A 14568-nucleotide genomic window follows, 5' to 3' on the forward strand; every position below is an offset into this window, starting at 1 on the left:
AGCAGAAGGTGTAGCCGTTTCAGACCCAGTTTGCTGCCCTAAGCAAATGAGATGAGCCAGCAGATAAAGCAATACATGTGAGCTAAAAAAAACCCAAAAATCACCAGCCTCAGCATTCAGAACAAAATGGTTTCCACTTCACTTTTACCCTCCAAACCTTGTATAAAAATGCCTCTTGTAGGCCATCCTAACTAGAAACCAACAGGGAAAGGAGTTCTGGGAAAGGTAGTCTGCCTAGCCAACTTGACACATTATGGACCCTCCACCCTCTACCACAAGAAATTTCAACATTACATTTGTCAGTGAGATAAAGGAAGAGCTTTAGCTGCTTTCAAAATAATTTCAACTGAATTTTTTGTAAAATGTTTTAAATAATTTTTGTTGTTTATTTGGGCAAAGTTTTTCATTGTTTTTTTACTACCAAGAATTTGGAGAGATTAGAAGAGATCATTATTAAAAAGTCTTAATCAGGAATGATATAGAGTCACTTCTAACATAAAACCTGGTATAAAAAGGTTATATTTATGGAAGCAAACTTAAGTTTCTCAGGTAAAATTCTGAAAACATTTTATCTAGGTTTATAAAAATTTAATAGTTAATATCTTATCTAATGTTTTACATTTTTTCTTATAACTGTATAAAATAAAGAATGTGCAATACGTATTTTACTAAGCCCTACACAACATATTCAAATCAATTCCAGCTTATGCTACTGTGCTGTACAAATATTACAATTTTCTATATGTGCCATGGCATGAAAAGGATTGGAATAGCTGATATAAACTGACATATATAAATTTCTGTGGCTAACAAAAAGTAATTCACATTCTGTTCAAGTCCGCATTGCACATTTGCAGAGACTGACCACATTTCAGGGCACAAAGTACATCTCAACATACAGCAAAGAATCGATATCACATATACCAAGTTCTTTGACCACAATGCAATTATGTTATAAATCAGAGAAAGCAAAAAGAGCTCCCCAAATTTGGGGATTTTGAAACATGCTTTTTCTCTAGGCAAGATCTTAATTAACTTCTAGTTTCAACCTACTATCCAGAAGAAAAAGTCTGAATACATTTATGACAGGAGATTTTTGAAAATGCCTTTAAGTAAATCATGGATCAAACAAGAAATAAATAATACTGGGAATTAGAAAATACTTTCTATTGAGTTACAATTAAAACCTTTTATAAAAATGTGTGAGATGCAGCTCAAGCTATATTTAAAGGGAAATTTATTGCCTTAAATGCAAATCTTTGACAGAAAAGACAGAAAATTAATGAGCTAAATAAACAACTCAAGAAATTTAAAAAAAAAAAAAAAAAACAGCCAAGCAAAGGCAAATTGAATAAAGGAAACAAAATAAGACTGAAAATTAATGAACTAAAAGCAATGAAAAAATAGAAAGAATCACAAAACCCAAAGCTGTTTTGAAAACAAACTTCTAACAAGATTTTCAATAAAAGAGAGAGTAAGAATAAAAGATATTGTGGACAAAAGACCTAGTGACAAATATAGTTGATATTTAATAATCATAAAAGGATGCTTTCAACAACCATATTATAAATTAATTAAAATAAGTGAAAATTGGGGCTGGTCCTGTGGCATAGCAATTGAGTTTGCGCGTTCTGCTTTGGCAGCCGGGGGTTCACTGGTTCAGACCCCGGGTGCGGACCTACTCACCTCTCATCAAGCCATGCTGTGGCAGCTGTCCCACAGACATAGTAGAGGAAGATGGGCACGGGTGTTAGCTAAGGGCTAATCTTCCTCAAAAAAATAAATAAATAAGTGAAAATAACAATTTTCTTGAAAAAAATGTAGAACCAAATCCAACTGAAAAAAAAAATAGAAAATCTGAATAAACTACTGAACTGGAGATAATTGAATCAGTACTTAAAAGATACCCATTAAAAAACATGAGGACCAAACAGTTTTTTAGAGGAGTTCTACCATACCTTCAAGGAATAGACAATTCTAAAATCATACAGAGAATAGAAAAAAAGAGAACAGAATCTACACACAAATCTACTTATTTCATGATACAGATATACCTTGATTCCAAAAAACAGATACAAATATGAAAAGTCAATCACAATCCGGAGCAGAGACCCAAAAATTCTTTTTTCTTTTTTATTGGGGAAACATTTTTTTATAATACTATATAAATTTCACTATATTTCAATTTCTGCGTAGACTACATCATGTTCACTACCCAAAGACTAGTTACCATCCATCATCATACACATGTGTCCTATCATCCCTTTCTTCCTCCTCCTTCTCCCCTTTCCTTCTGGTAACCACCAACTTAATCTCTGTATCTGTGTGTTTGTTTGTTGTTATTGTTGTTGTTTTTATCTTATACTTAGGAGTGAAATCATACAGTACTTTCCCTGTCTGACTTATTTCACTTAGCATAACACCCTCAAGGTCCATCCATGATGTTGCAAATGGCAAGATTTCATCTTTTTTTTATGGCTGAGTAGTATTCCATTGTGTATGTATACCACATCTTCTTTATCCATTCATCCATCGATGGGCACTTAGGTTGTTTCCAAGTCTTGGCTATTGTGGATAATGCTGCCATGAACATAGGGGTGCAAATATCTTTATGCATTCTGAAAATTCTCAATGAAATATTATTAAATGGATTTCAGCAATGTATTTAAATATATGTTAATATTTTATTAATTATTTTTAAATTCTCATAATTTTATATTAAAAGAGAAAAATATAAATGCATTTCAAGGCATGCAGAAAAAATATTTTATAGAATTCAATCATCTTTTTGTGCTTTAACTGATAGCTAACACAAAACAAAAGCAAACTTCCTTAACCTGATAAAATGTCCTTACCAAAAACACACAGTAAATATTATACTTAATGATTAAATTCAGAAAAACTCCTGCTTAAATTCTGAACAAAAGGACACCCATTATCATCACTTCTAGTTAATCTTGTTCTGGAGGATGTAAAATCACTACAAGACAAGAAATAAAAGGAGTAAAGGATTGTGAAGGAAGAAACAGAGCTATAATTATTTGTAGATGGTGTAAGGGAGTTCGGCAAGGCTGATGGATTGAAGAATCATCATGTATATACAAATAGCATTCTTATACATCAGCCACAAACAACTAGAAAATGTAGTTTTAAAATAGATTCCATTTACAATAGCAACAACAAAAAGAAAAACAAATAAGGACCTGGGAATAAATTAAACAATAGATGTGCAAGACTTTATGAAGAAAAATTATAAAACCAATACCATGTCATACCTCTTAGATAAAGCATGAGGACACAATCTGTTGGTGAGCCTATGAGGACTACAGCTAAAAGAAAAGCTAAATAAATGGAGCTATATATTTATTCATGGATTGGAAAATTCAAAATCATAAATATCTTAGTTATCCTCAAACTAATCTGTAAGTTTAATGCAATTCCAATCAAAAAGGTTTTTAATAGAATTTGATAAGTTAATTCTAATGCATATGGAAGAATAAAGTGTCAAGAATAGACAAGAAACATTCTGAAAGACACCAAAGTAGACAAATAAATGGAAAAACATCTTCTGTTCTTGCATAGGACAACTCAGTATCGTGAAAATGTCAGTTCTCCCTAAATTAATCTATATATTTAGGGTAATCTCAATGAAAATAATGACAAATGTCTTCACAAAGTTAGACAAGTTGATATTAAAGTCCAAATGCAAAAAAAAAAAAAAAACCGTGAAACAATAGTCAGGAAAACACCTAAAAAGAAAACCAATGGAGGGGAGAGGAGAGTAGCCCTACCACATTAAATATACTATAAAACCTCTATAATTAAAACAGTGTGATGGAAGCACAAGAATAGACAAATAGACCAGTGGGCTAGAATGGAAAGCTCAGAAGTAGACACAAGTTCATTTGAAATTTTAATATATTATAAAGGTGGCATCTCAAATCATTGGTATAAAGATGGATTTTACAATAAATGGTGCTTGAACAACTGGGCATTTATTGGGAAAAAGATAAATTAGATCTATAATTTACACCATTTACCAAAAAGTCTCTAAATAGATTAGAAATCTAAATGGGAAAAAAAGTGAAACCATACAAGTATTAGAAGAAAGCTTGGGGGAATTCTTCTTCAGCCTTCATATGGGAAAGGCTTTCTAATTATGACTCAAAATTCAGAAGCAATAAAAGAAAAGATTGATAAATTTGACTAGATAAAAATGTTTTAAATTGTGTGACAAAAAAATAAAATCAAAAGGTAACTGACAAACTGGGAGAAAATATTTGCAACATATACCACAAAATGCTAATTTAAACCCTAATATATGACAAACTCTTAAAAATTGAAGGACAAAGGACCAAAACCCCATAGGAAAATAGGAAAACGATATGAACAGACAATTCACAAAAAATTGATATAAAAATCTTCAAACTCACTCATAATTAGAGAAATAATGTTAAAACAATACTGTGATACCATGTCGTACCTCTTAGACAAAGCATGAGGACACAATTTGTTGGTGAGCCTATGAAGAGAGGCACTTTCATACAATGCTGGTGGTACTGCAAACTGGAGAAAAGTTTAACAACACCTAAAAAAACTACATATGCACTTACCTTTTGACCCAATAATCTCACTTATAGGAATCCACTCTGAAGATACACCAACGACAACATACAGAAAAAAAAAAAAAAATGCATGTCCAAGGTTAGTCATTGAAGCATTGTTTGTAATTGCAAAAAGTTGGAAACATTTGAAATTCTCATATATTGGAGGATGGTTGAATAAACTATAGTACATTCATATAATGGAGCACCATGCAGCACTAAAAAAGAATAAGGAAGATATTGGTGATTTCCAGGATACACTAGTAAATTTTTTTAAGTGCAAAAGAGTATCTATAGTGCTGTTCTCCATGTATAAAAGAAAAAATATAAGAAAATAAACATGCATCTGCCTATTTGTGCAAATGTAAAAGAAATATAGGAAAGATAAACCAGAAGCTAATGAGATTGGTTACCTAGCAGGGCAGATGAGAACAGGGTGGAAAGAACAGGATAATAGGGACAGAAATGAGAAAGGAAGCCATACTTCTCTGAGTATACCTTTTTGCATAGTTTTGATTCTCAGAAGCATGGTGTGATGGTTATTTTATGTGTAAACTTGACTGGATTCCTAGATTAAACATTATTTCTGGGTGAGGATGTTTCCAGATGGTTTAACATTTGTGTTGGTGGACTCAGTGAAGCAGAAGGCCCTCCCCAATGTGGGTGAGCATCATCCAACCCATTGAGGTCCTGAATAGAACAAAAAGCAGAGGAAAGAGAAATTCAACCTTTTTTTCCTACTTCACTGCTGAGTTGGGACATCTCATCTTCTACTGTCCTCCAGCTGAGATTTAAACCATTGGTGTCCCTGGTTCTCAGGCCTTCAGGCATTGACTGAATTATACCACTGGAGTTCCTGCATCTCCAGCCTGCAGACAGTAGGTCATGGGACTTCTCAGCCTCTGTAACTGCGTGAGCCAATTCCTCATAATTAAGATATGTGTGTGTGTATATACATTTATATGTATATATATATATACATATATATATATATATATATATATATATATATATATATATATATATATCCTACTGGGGTTCTGTTTCTCTAGAAAAAACTGACTAATACACATGGTAATATTTCACATACAATAAATAAATAAATAATTAAAAATCAACCAGAATGTGATGGGAACCTCAAATGGAATACAAACAACAACAAATGAATCTGACTGTAATACAAATGACTAACATAACCAAACTGAAGGCAGTAGTGAAGAAAAAACTAACCTAAATATCTTTGGAAAAGAGTATTTTGACTGGGCACTGCAAGGTTAAAGACCAAAAGAAAAAAACCAATCTGTACAATTCTGTGTAGGTTAGTATGGGTTGATAATTCTGTGTAGGTTAGTACGGGTTGATAATTCTGAAACTACTTTATGTGTATATTAGGATCAAAAAATTAAGTAAACATATCGTGGATAGTGAGAGCTAGGTTTCTCACTGTCAACAACAAAAAAGCTACAAATAAGGAGAAGGGAAAGGCTAGCATGATACCTGTAGTGTTGGGGGAGGTAAGAATGCATGGTTAATATGTATACATATAGATACATGCATAAATAAATATGAATGTGTATCTTTCCTAGTTCTGTTGACTGAGAAGAACTAGAAACAATGACATCTTGCAGCAATGAGAATACCTTGGTGCCCAGATCTTGGTTCGAAATACAATTCTTCAATAAAGGAAATCAAAGCTGCAGAATTAACCCCGGAGAAATGGTTCATTCCAGGGGTAGGGTAAAGAAAATAGCAGATGGTCTGGAACCTATACTGCCAAATAAGAAGGTGCTCAGAAATAATTAGGGGCATGTTGAAAGGGCAGAGAAGCAACTTGAAGGAGCTCCCAAAGACCAAAGCTGGTTCACTTTGACCACAAAAATAAATTATAATGCATCGAATTATGAACCATGAAGTCTATACTAATATAAATTAAAAATTGAATAAAGAAACGGGGGAGAAGGGATAACTCTTTTTTACAATGGATTTCGACTAACAAATTTAGAAGAAATTATGGGAAATAGAAAAATCACCATTAGGCAAACACCACAGTAATAAATTATGCAGGCGAGAACCGTCAATGGATGCTAAAATTAGAGAGCAAAAGTATGACAAGAAACAGGTTATTTGCATAGTATCCAAGTACCTCCCTAGAAGCTATTTATTGATTGCAAAGGGGAAAACAGTGGCTTCACAGCTGAGAAACTTGGCAGACATCACCTTAACCAAGTGATAGAGGCTAACATCAACAGTAATAAGTCGTATTGACGTCATGTGCCCTTTGATATGATATGCTAAGATGGGCACAACATCACTCAGTGGTGTCCTTGCCAAAAAGGCATAACCTCAATGTAATAATGAAAAAACAAAAGACCATTCCAAATTAGGGGACATTCTATGAATGACTGACCAGTTGTCTTCAAAAGTGTAGAGGCCATGAAAGACAAAAAATGACTGAAGGTATGTCAGATTGGAGAAGATTAAAGAGACACAACAACTAAATGTAATGTAGGATCATGGACCAGAAAAATTAGTGGGAAATCTGGTGAAACTTGACAAAGATTTGTAGATAAGATGATATTATATCACTGTTAATTTCCTGGTTTTCATACTCTTACTATAAGGGAAACTGAGTGAAGGGTATACAGGTACTCTCTGTCCTGTTTTTGCAACTTTTATATAAATTTAAATTTGTTTCTATCTTTCTTCTTTTTTTTTTTTTTTTTGGTGAGGAAGATTGCCCCTGAGCTAACATCTGTGCCGATCTTCCTCTATCTTTGGTATGTGGCATGCTGCCACAGTATGGCTTGATGAGCAGCATGTAGGTCCACACCAAGGATCCAGACCCATGAATCCCAGGCCACTGAAGCAGAGCGTGCAAACTTAACCACTACACCACTGGGCCAGCCCCTAAATTTATTTCTAAATCAAAAGTTTTTTAAAAAATAAATTTGAAAAAAAGTAAAACAATGAAAAGAAATTTCTTTCTGCACAAAGCCTACCTTTCAAGACGATTACCTCACTAAAGAGGTCAAGAAAGTCAACTCTAATTCAGACTGGATCAACTACTTTGTTCCAAGTAGTTCCCATTCTCTCCTTCCTGGTACATAAATTCTCATGGCACAGACAAGAAAATGAACAATTGAAAGGAAACACGATTTATACGGGGAAAAGTGAAAGTCATTGGTTTAATATTTGCAAGAAATTTCTTGTTTACAAAAGAAATGATCATCTTAATATTAATATGTGTTTTTCTGCTCCTTTTCTAAGGTGCAAATGCCATCAGGTCCAAAGGTCAAAAATCAACATGGAGTGCAATATTAGAAATAAATAAATGTAGTGACAGAAGTGGAATGTGGAGACTCAGGGAAGGCATTCAAAAAATTTAGCCAGTGGCTGAATGATGAGCAGTCAAAGGGTACTTTTTGTCCGAAGCAGCAGCTTAAGTCACTTTCTCACTTCCATTAGCCTAACAATATTTTTTAAATGTCAAATATATTACTGTAATTATTTTTCATATTTCTAAAAATATAACCATTTACCTTGGTTTTTTAGCACGTTTATCAATATGATGATGAACATAGGAACATTCCTATTGTTCTTCAGTACCCTGCAGACAAAAATGAGAAACATCATACCTTTGCTCTTCCATATCTGTGACATCCTAAAACTCATTGTCAGTTTTACCTCCTTCCATCTAGTGTCAGAGTTATTTTTTACTGTGTCTTATTTCCCTATTGCTATATAAGTCCCTTGGGCTAAACACCATGACTGGTCGTGATGGTATCCCTAAGGTACCAATGCCATGTACATAGCAGATGTTAAAGAAGAATGATGGCAGCTTATGGGCTGGATCTGATGAGATATTAGAAATTTTGGCTTATGATTGGGGCTGAGTAACTGGGTGTCGACATTCATTTTGTAGCTAACGATTTAATGCATTTGGTAGGTAACAAGTGGTATGCTAAGTGGTAGGTACTGTGCTAGGTATGGGAATACAAAGGTGAATACAAATAATAGTGTATGCTTATATGGTGCATACAATGTCCCAGGCACTGTTTTAGGCCCTTTACATATATTAACTTACTTAGTACGCATAATAACTCTATAAGGTTATTTTAGAGAGGAGGAAAATGAGAGGTTAACTAACTTGCCCAAGGTTACACAGTTAGTAAGAGGCAGAGCCTGGATTAAAATTAGATAGAGATGTCTAGTAGACTATTGGAGAGATATTTGCCCAGAGAGAGTATGCAGCATGTAGAGTAGGAAGAGAGTCTGTAACCAGAGCCTGATGCCAACTCATAGAGGAATAGGTTTTTTAACCTAATTTGAGTACTTATATTAAGGATTGTAGAGTTAAGTTCTAAAGACACACGAGCCCATGCTTTACAACATAATCAAGTGACATCTAAAGAATCTGGTATCTTACTAATAAAGTGAAGGCTTCCAGTTTGTGGTCAAAATTAGGAAAAGTAAGATTTGGAAACACAAAGGATCCATACCAAAAATAGATAGCTATACTTTCAGTAGTGATGAATACTTTCACTTCAAGAGACATATAAATCTTAGAAGTCAAGCCAAGAACAGTATTGAAGTTTCAGCCATCCAACCCAAAGTGATGGGATTTTAGACGTATGGTATCTCATTTCACAACAACAACATAGATGCTAACTAGGTTCCTGTTCCATTTCTGGCTCATAGTGGATGGAAGGACGGCCCACCCCAATGTAGTTTATACTGAGATGGGTGATACATGTTTGATATCAGCCATAATGAAAGAAAAAATGTGTGGGTAAAAGAGATATTCAGATAAACAGAAAGAGAACACCTTCCTGCCAAAATCTAGCAGCAGAGAGAAACAAACCAACCAGGAAGTGTCGAGAAAGGGAATCAAGTCTAAGGTTTGTTCAGTTTTGGGTCCTGCTGGCCTTCCTGGAGCACTGGCTCTTCTTTTCACTTTCCATGTATTCACGCTGCTTAGAGACCCTTGAATTTCCTGTAAATTACAGATATTCCAGCAATAATCTCGAGACATGATTGCTTCTGTTAATAGAAAGAAGATCTTTTGAACACTATGACATGTTTTACTACTACCTCCTTCAAAAACGTACAAAATAATGAAATATGTGACTACTCAACGAACATAAGTCATGATGAATCAGAAGACAAAAACAAGCTGCATTGTTTCCTAGAGCCTATACCATAAACTTTCAATCATCTAGGACCCAATTATTGAGAATTATGTTGGAAGCAGGGGTGTTTTGGAAAAAAAGGAAGAAAGGCTAAAAGGTAACAATAAAATATTAGGGTTACTTGTCAACTGTATCTCAATAAAGCTGAGGAAAAAATACTAGGGATTGCAAAAAAAAAAAAGGCAAATATACCTTCCAAAATTGACGTAATAGACACAGCTGTGATATGACTTCTTTCCTACTCTTCCTACTGCTTCGGCTAAGGGGGCATCACCAGAGAAGGATGTCTAATGCAAAGGCAGCCAATCCATGGGCTTATCAACAATCAATGGCCTGGGATCTAAGTAGAATAGATGAGTTGGGCCAATCAAATTCTTCTCCCCTGAACCTGAACCAAGAGACTCTAGATAAGTTTTCACTTAGCAGTAGGGGAAAAAGCCAAAGGGACTCATCAAGAGGTCCCACGATATAGAGAAGACTGGAGTTCCTATTATGGGCCATGTGCAAGCTACAGTTATAAGGGAGCCAGGAAACTGAGAAAAGAGGATAGAGGCAACAAAATCAACAAAAGGAATGTGTTGATTGTGTGGCCAGAGAGAGGAGGAGGAGGGAAGCAAGAGTAGCCTTGGTTCATGACAGCTTCCCTTTAGACTCACCTGTAGTTCAACTTCTGTCCTTGGGTATCTCTGAAATCTCTCTGAAACCTAAGGTTCCTTACACAGTAAGTAAAAGCGCCCTAAGCAAAACAATGAATCCTAAGGTTAGTACACTTCTGGACAATCTCCTATACTTTATTTATCTGCAAGAATTGGTACACAGAATAAAGGCTTTTGATCAATCAAGAAAGTAATTTGCTGTAAAGGAAATTGGTTCCACTGCTGTTAGTGTAATCTTGGGCAATTCACTTATCTCCCAACCCTCACTTTTCTCATCTATCAAAAAAAGGAATACATTTCAGGCGTGTTGCAGAAATAACAATATGTATAGAGCCCCTGGCCCCTGGGCACTGAGAACTTGGTAGTTGTCATCTTCATCAAAATAAAACCTAAGACTTGTTTGAAGCATTTCCATACTCTTTATCTAATTTGATACACTCTACATCCTGATGAGGTAGGTAGGACACGTTTTACTACCTCCATTTTACAGATGGCTTAGTGAATACCCATAACTCTCCAGGACCAGAGAGTTGGCAAGTGAAAGAACATAGACTTGAATAACAGTGCTTATGATTGCTGGTCAATTTGCATTTTTCACCAGACAGCCTCTCATTTTACCAAAGACCAGAGACTGCACCCACGGATTAAGAAAAAATTTGCAAGCAAAAAATTGAAAAGTTGTGGAGAGAAGGGTCCTGATTAACCTTCAGTTCAAGAGAAAAATCCATTCCATTAAAATTCGCTTTCCCTGGGCATTCCTGATTTGAGATTTTACAGTTCTTTGAAATACCAAAAGATCAACAAAATGCACACACTTACAGCTCCATGAGATAATGAAAATCATGGTACTTTCTAGGGTAGAGAAAGAAAAATTCATTACACTAGACAATCCCAGAAGAATGACATGAGAGACCAAGACCAATGCAAGTAAATGTAGAAAAGGAGGGAGGAGAGCAGGAGGGAGGGAGGGAGGAAATTATTTCTGGTACGCCTAATTACTACAGAAACTCACCTCCTAATCCCCAGGGTAATTCACACTTTTCAGATCAGTATGTCAAATTACCTTTTCAGATCTTAGTAAAATAATCCTGAAAGCTTCAGATTTGGATTGTGAGCAAACTTTATATTAGATGCTTTGGCGGTTCTAAATAAAAGTTAGTTGCTAAATCTAAGTTTTCAAAGTTTCATTTTCAGATACAATAAGAAACGTTTTAATAATTGTACATGTTTACCTTCTAATGATTTTAATCACTAAAACTATTAAAACCACAGCCATGCCCTGGTATAGAAAAACCCAGAGGGGCAAAAATTCCACTTCGCGAGAATTCCATGTGGCACCTGGAACTATGAACACACAATACAAACCATACACTGCTCCTGGTGCATTCCTGTTGGCAGCCTTGACAGGAAGATATAGTCAAATGAGATGAAGCACACAGGACTCTCATCTCATTGCTCAGGGCCTCAGTTTCCTTGATGACATGACCTCTAAGTTCTCACCTAGAGCTAAATCTCTCAGCTCTATGAGCTTTCTCTCCGAGTCATTCCTTCAAATTAGGTTTAATGAGAATATCGGATGACTAAACGGCCTCATGAGTCCAGTTAATGTTCATTAAGCCTTGCACGTCTTATATGATCTCAAAGCCTAGAGTTACCACAGGCTCAGGGTTAAGAGCTTGAGCTTTGGTATTTACTAGCTGTGTGGCCCTGGGAAAGTAATCTAATCTCTCTGTGCTTTAATCACCCCAAGCATAAAATGGGGTACTACCTACCTGATAGTATTGTTGAGAGGATTAAATGAGCTAACGAGTTTAATACACATGAAATGAGTACTTAAAAGAATGCCTATGACATTGTAAGTTCTCAGTAATTGTTAGCTGCTCTTATTATCATCTTTCAACTATGCAACATTCTTTAATATATGCAAGCACAAAGTCTATGGAAACACCTGCCATCAGGGAGAAAAGATGAAATTCAAATGTGCATAACGATCAAGAACAGGAACATATGAAACAATATATTACTTGCTATGGCCTGCAGCTGTTCAACTGAGCTGAGATGAGCTTCACGTTGTTCCAGGAGTGGCCTACACCATCAGCCTCTGCTGGCAGATGGGAGGTGCTCATCAAGCTGACTGCATGAGTGCCGGTGCACCAGCACAAATCCATCCTTTCCACTGGTTAAAGGGCCTGGCCCTGCCTTCTCTGCTATCACTGCATTAGAGTACATTGGACACAATACCCTTCTCACAGGTTCTAGGAGTTCCAGGGGTTTGGGAGAAAGAACCAAGGGCATAACGGAGGAGTTGGCATTCAGGGTATCTTTGTGAAGTGGTCTTGAGCCACTTTGTGAAGGAGGATGGAAAGAGGGCTTGGGGAGAAGCGAGCAGAGCTTTCCAATGGGAGGACTGGGATGTATGGGCCCCTGGGCACAAAATTTGGTACAGCCCACATGGAAGAGCCAATAATGTTGCCAGGAAGAGAGAGTATGAACTAAGGTATAGCAGCAGGTACAGCCAGTAAACAGCCAGGAAGGATTTTGCCTAGTTTGCCAACTTCTAGAGAAATAATCTCTATAACTGGGTGTGCTTTGTTGTCAAGTTAGCTGCCTTTTAGGATTATATTTAGACTTTCTTTTTCTTTTCTCAGACAACCTCAAATGACTTCAACTTCCACAGAATGTTTAAATAGGTCACAATAACCAAGGAATGCTTTTTTCCTTTCAAATAGACCCCTGAAACCCTAGGTTCCAGAGAACTAGATGCTAATTCCCTCTTTCTCCCAGGGGAACAGAAGGGAAAATTCAACGTACCCCACTGCCATCTCCCTCCACTATTTAAGGGCTCTCAATTCACTGTTCAGTAAAAGGAAGGAGCATTTTCTCTGAAAGGAAACCAATTCTCCTGATAAAGAAAGCTGGGTGAGGATTTCTAAAGGTTAGAAACTTCTCACAGAAGTCAAAGCATTTTATTTCACTCTAGAGAGAGAACCATGGGGATTGGAGGGATATTACTATAGAGAAAAACAATAACACTTAAAACTGCAAACTCCACTAACTCCCTTATATAGCAACCAATAATGATGCTCAATATCTGTTGCCATGGCCCAATAGTTAGATGTGAACCTCAGCTCAATCACAGAACTCTTTCATCCATGCTGCTCATACAGAAAAGAGAAAAACAATGGAAAATCTTCCAGGAAGGATTTTTTTCCTTTTTAAAGTTCATCCTGGGGTTCAGGGAGAACTTGGAAACAAGATTCTAATTAGGAAGAAGTTATCCTCCTTGAGACAGGCACGTCCTACCAGCCCCTTTCACAAGCTCTCCAACACATGCTTTACACATTGTGAAGTCATGGCTTCCCAGCTTCTTCATCTGACTCTTGATTCCTTTTCCAATCTAGGGAAATGTTGCCAGAGATTTTCACTGAACCTCATTTTCACCAAAAAGACTCTGATTAAGAATTTTGGAATCTTGGACTGGAAAACTTTCTGAGATAGTTATTGTAATCCAGGGCTTCAAAGGAGTAGAAATTGAGAGTAAAAGAAAGAATTCCAGTAGATAATCTATAAGCTGCTATTAATTACCCCTTCCCTCAATTCTGGCTTTGTTCTTTCCCTGTGAGCTTACTTCTGAGATTCTGTTAGGCATTCCAGCCAAGGCCATGGGATTTATGACAGCATAATTTAGGAAATAGAGGAGAAAAGAAGACGACTCTCAAGCTCCAAACTCAAAATAAAAAAGAGAATGGGGTAGACGATATAGGTAACGGATTCATTTTTGAAGGGAAAAGGATGGAGGTAGGCTGAGAGGAAGTTAGAAATGTGAGACTGGAGAGAAGATGTGAAATGGAGCTTCAAAGATAGGGTAACAGGGGCCGAGCCGGTGGCATAGTAGTTAAGTTTGCATGCTCCGCTTCGGGAGCCGGGGTGCACAGGTTCAGATCCTGGGTGCGGACCTACGCACCCTCATCAAGCCATGCTGTGGCAGGCATCCCACATACAAAATAGAAGAAGATGGGCTCAAATGTTAGTTAAGGCCCAACTTCCTCAGCAAAAAGAGGAAGACTGGCTCTGGTCAAGTCAGCTTACCAAACATACCTTCTTGGTCTCACATCTATT

At 36.3% G+C, this 14568-nt stretch overlaps 1 long non-coding RNA gene across 2 annotated transcripts in view; it reads right to left on the reverse strand.

The window, feature by feature from the left end:
- Positions 1-365: 365 nt before the first annotated feature.
- The window catches only part of LOC106782867 (uncharacterized), a 91382-nt gene continuing 77179 nt past the window's right edge, over positions 366-14568 (reverse strand). For both annotated transcript variants that reach the window (XR_001380220.3, XR_011435669.1), the window contains 3 exons: positions 8144-8211; positions 4614-4649; positions 366-2580 (listed from right to left, as the gene is read on the reverse strand). This is a non-coding gene — a long non-coding RNA (uncharacterized lncRNA). The remainder of the gene's footprint in view (positions 2581-4613; positions 4650-8143; positions 8212-14568) is intronic.

Source organism: Equus caballus, chromosome 2 (genome assembly GCF_041296265.1).
Source record: "Equus caballus isolate H_3958 breed thoroughbred chromosome 2, TB-T2T, whole genome shotgun sequence".
NCBI classification, from domain to species: Eukaryota; Metazoa; Chordata; class Mammalia; order Perissodactyla; family Equidae; genus Equus; species Equus caballus.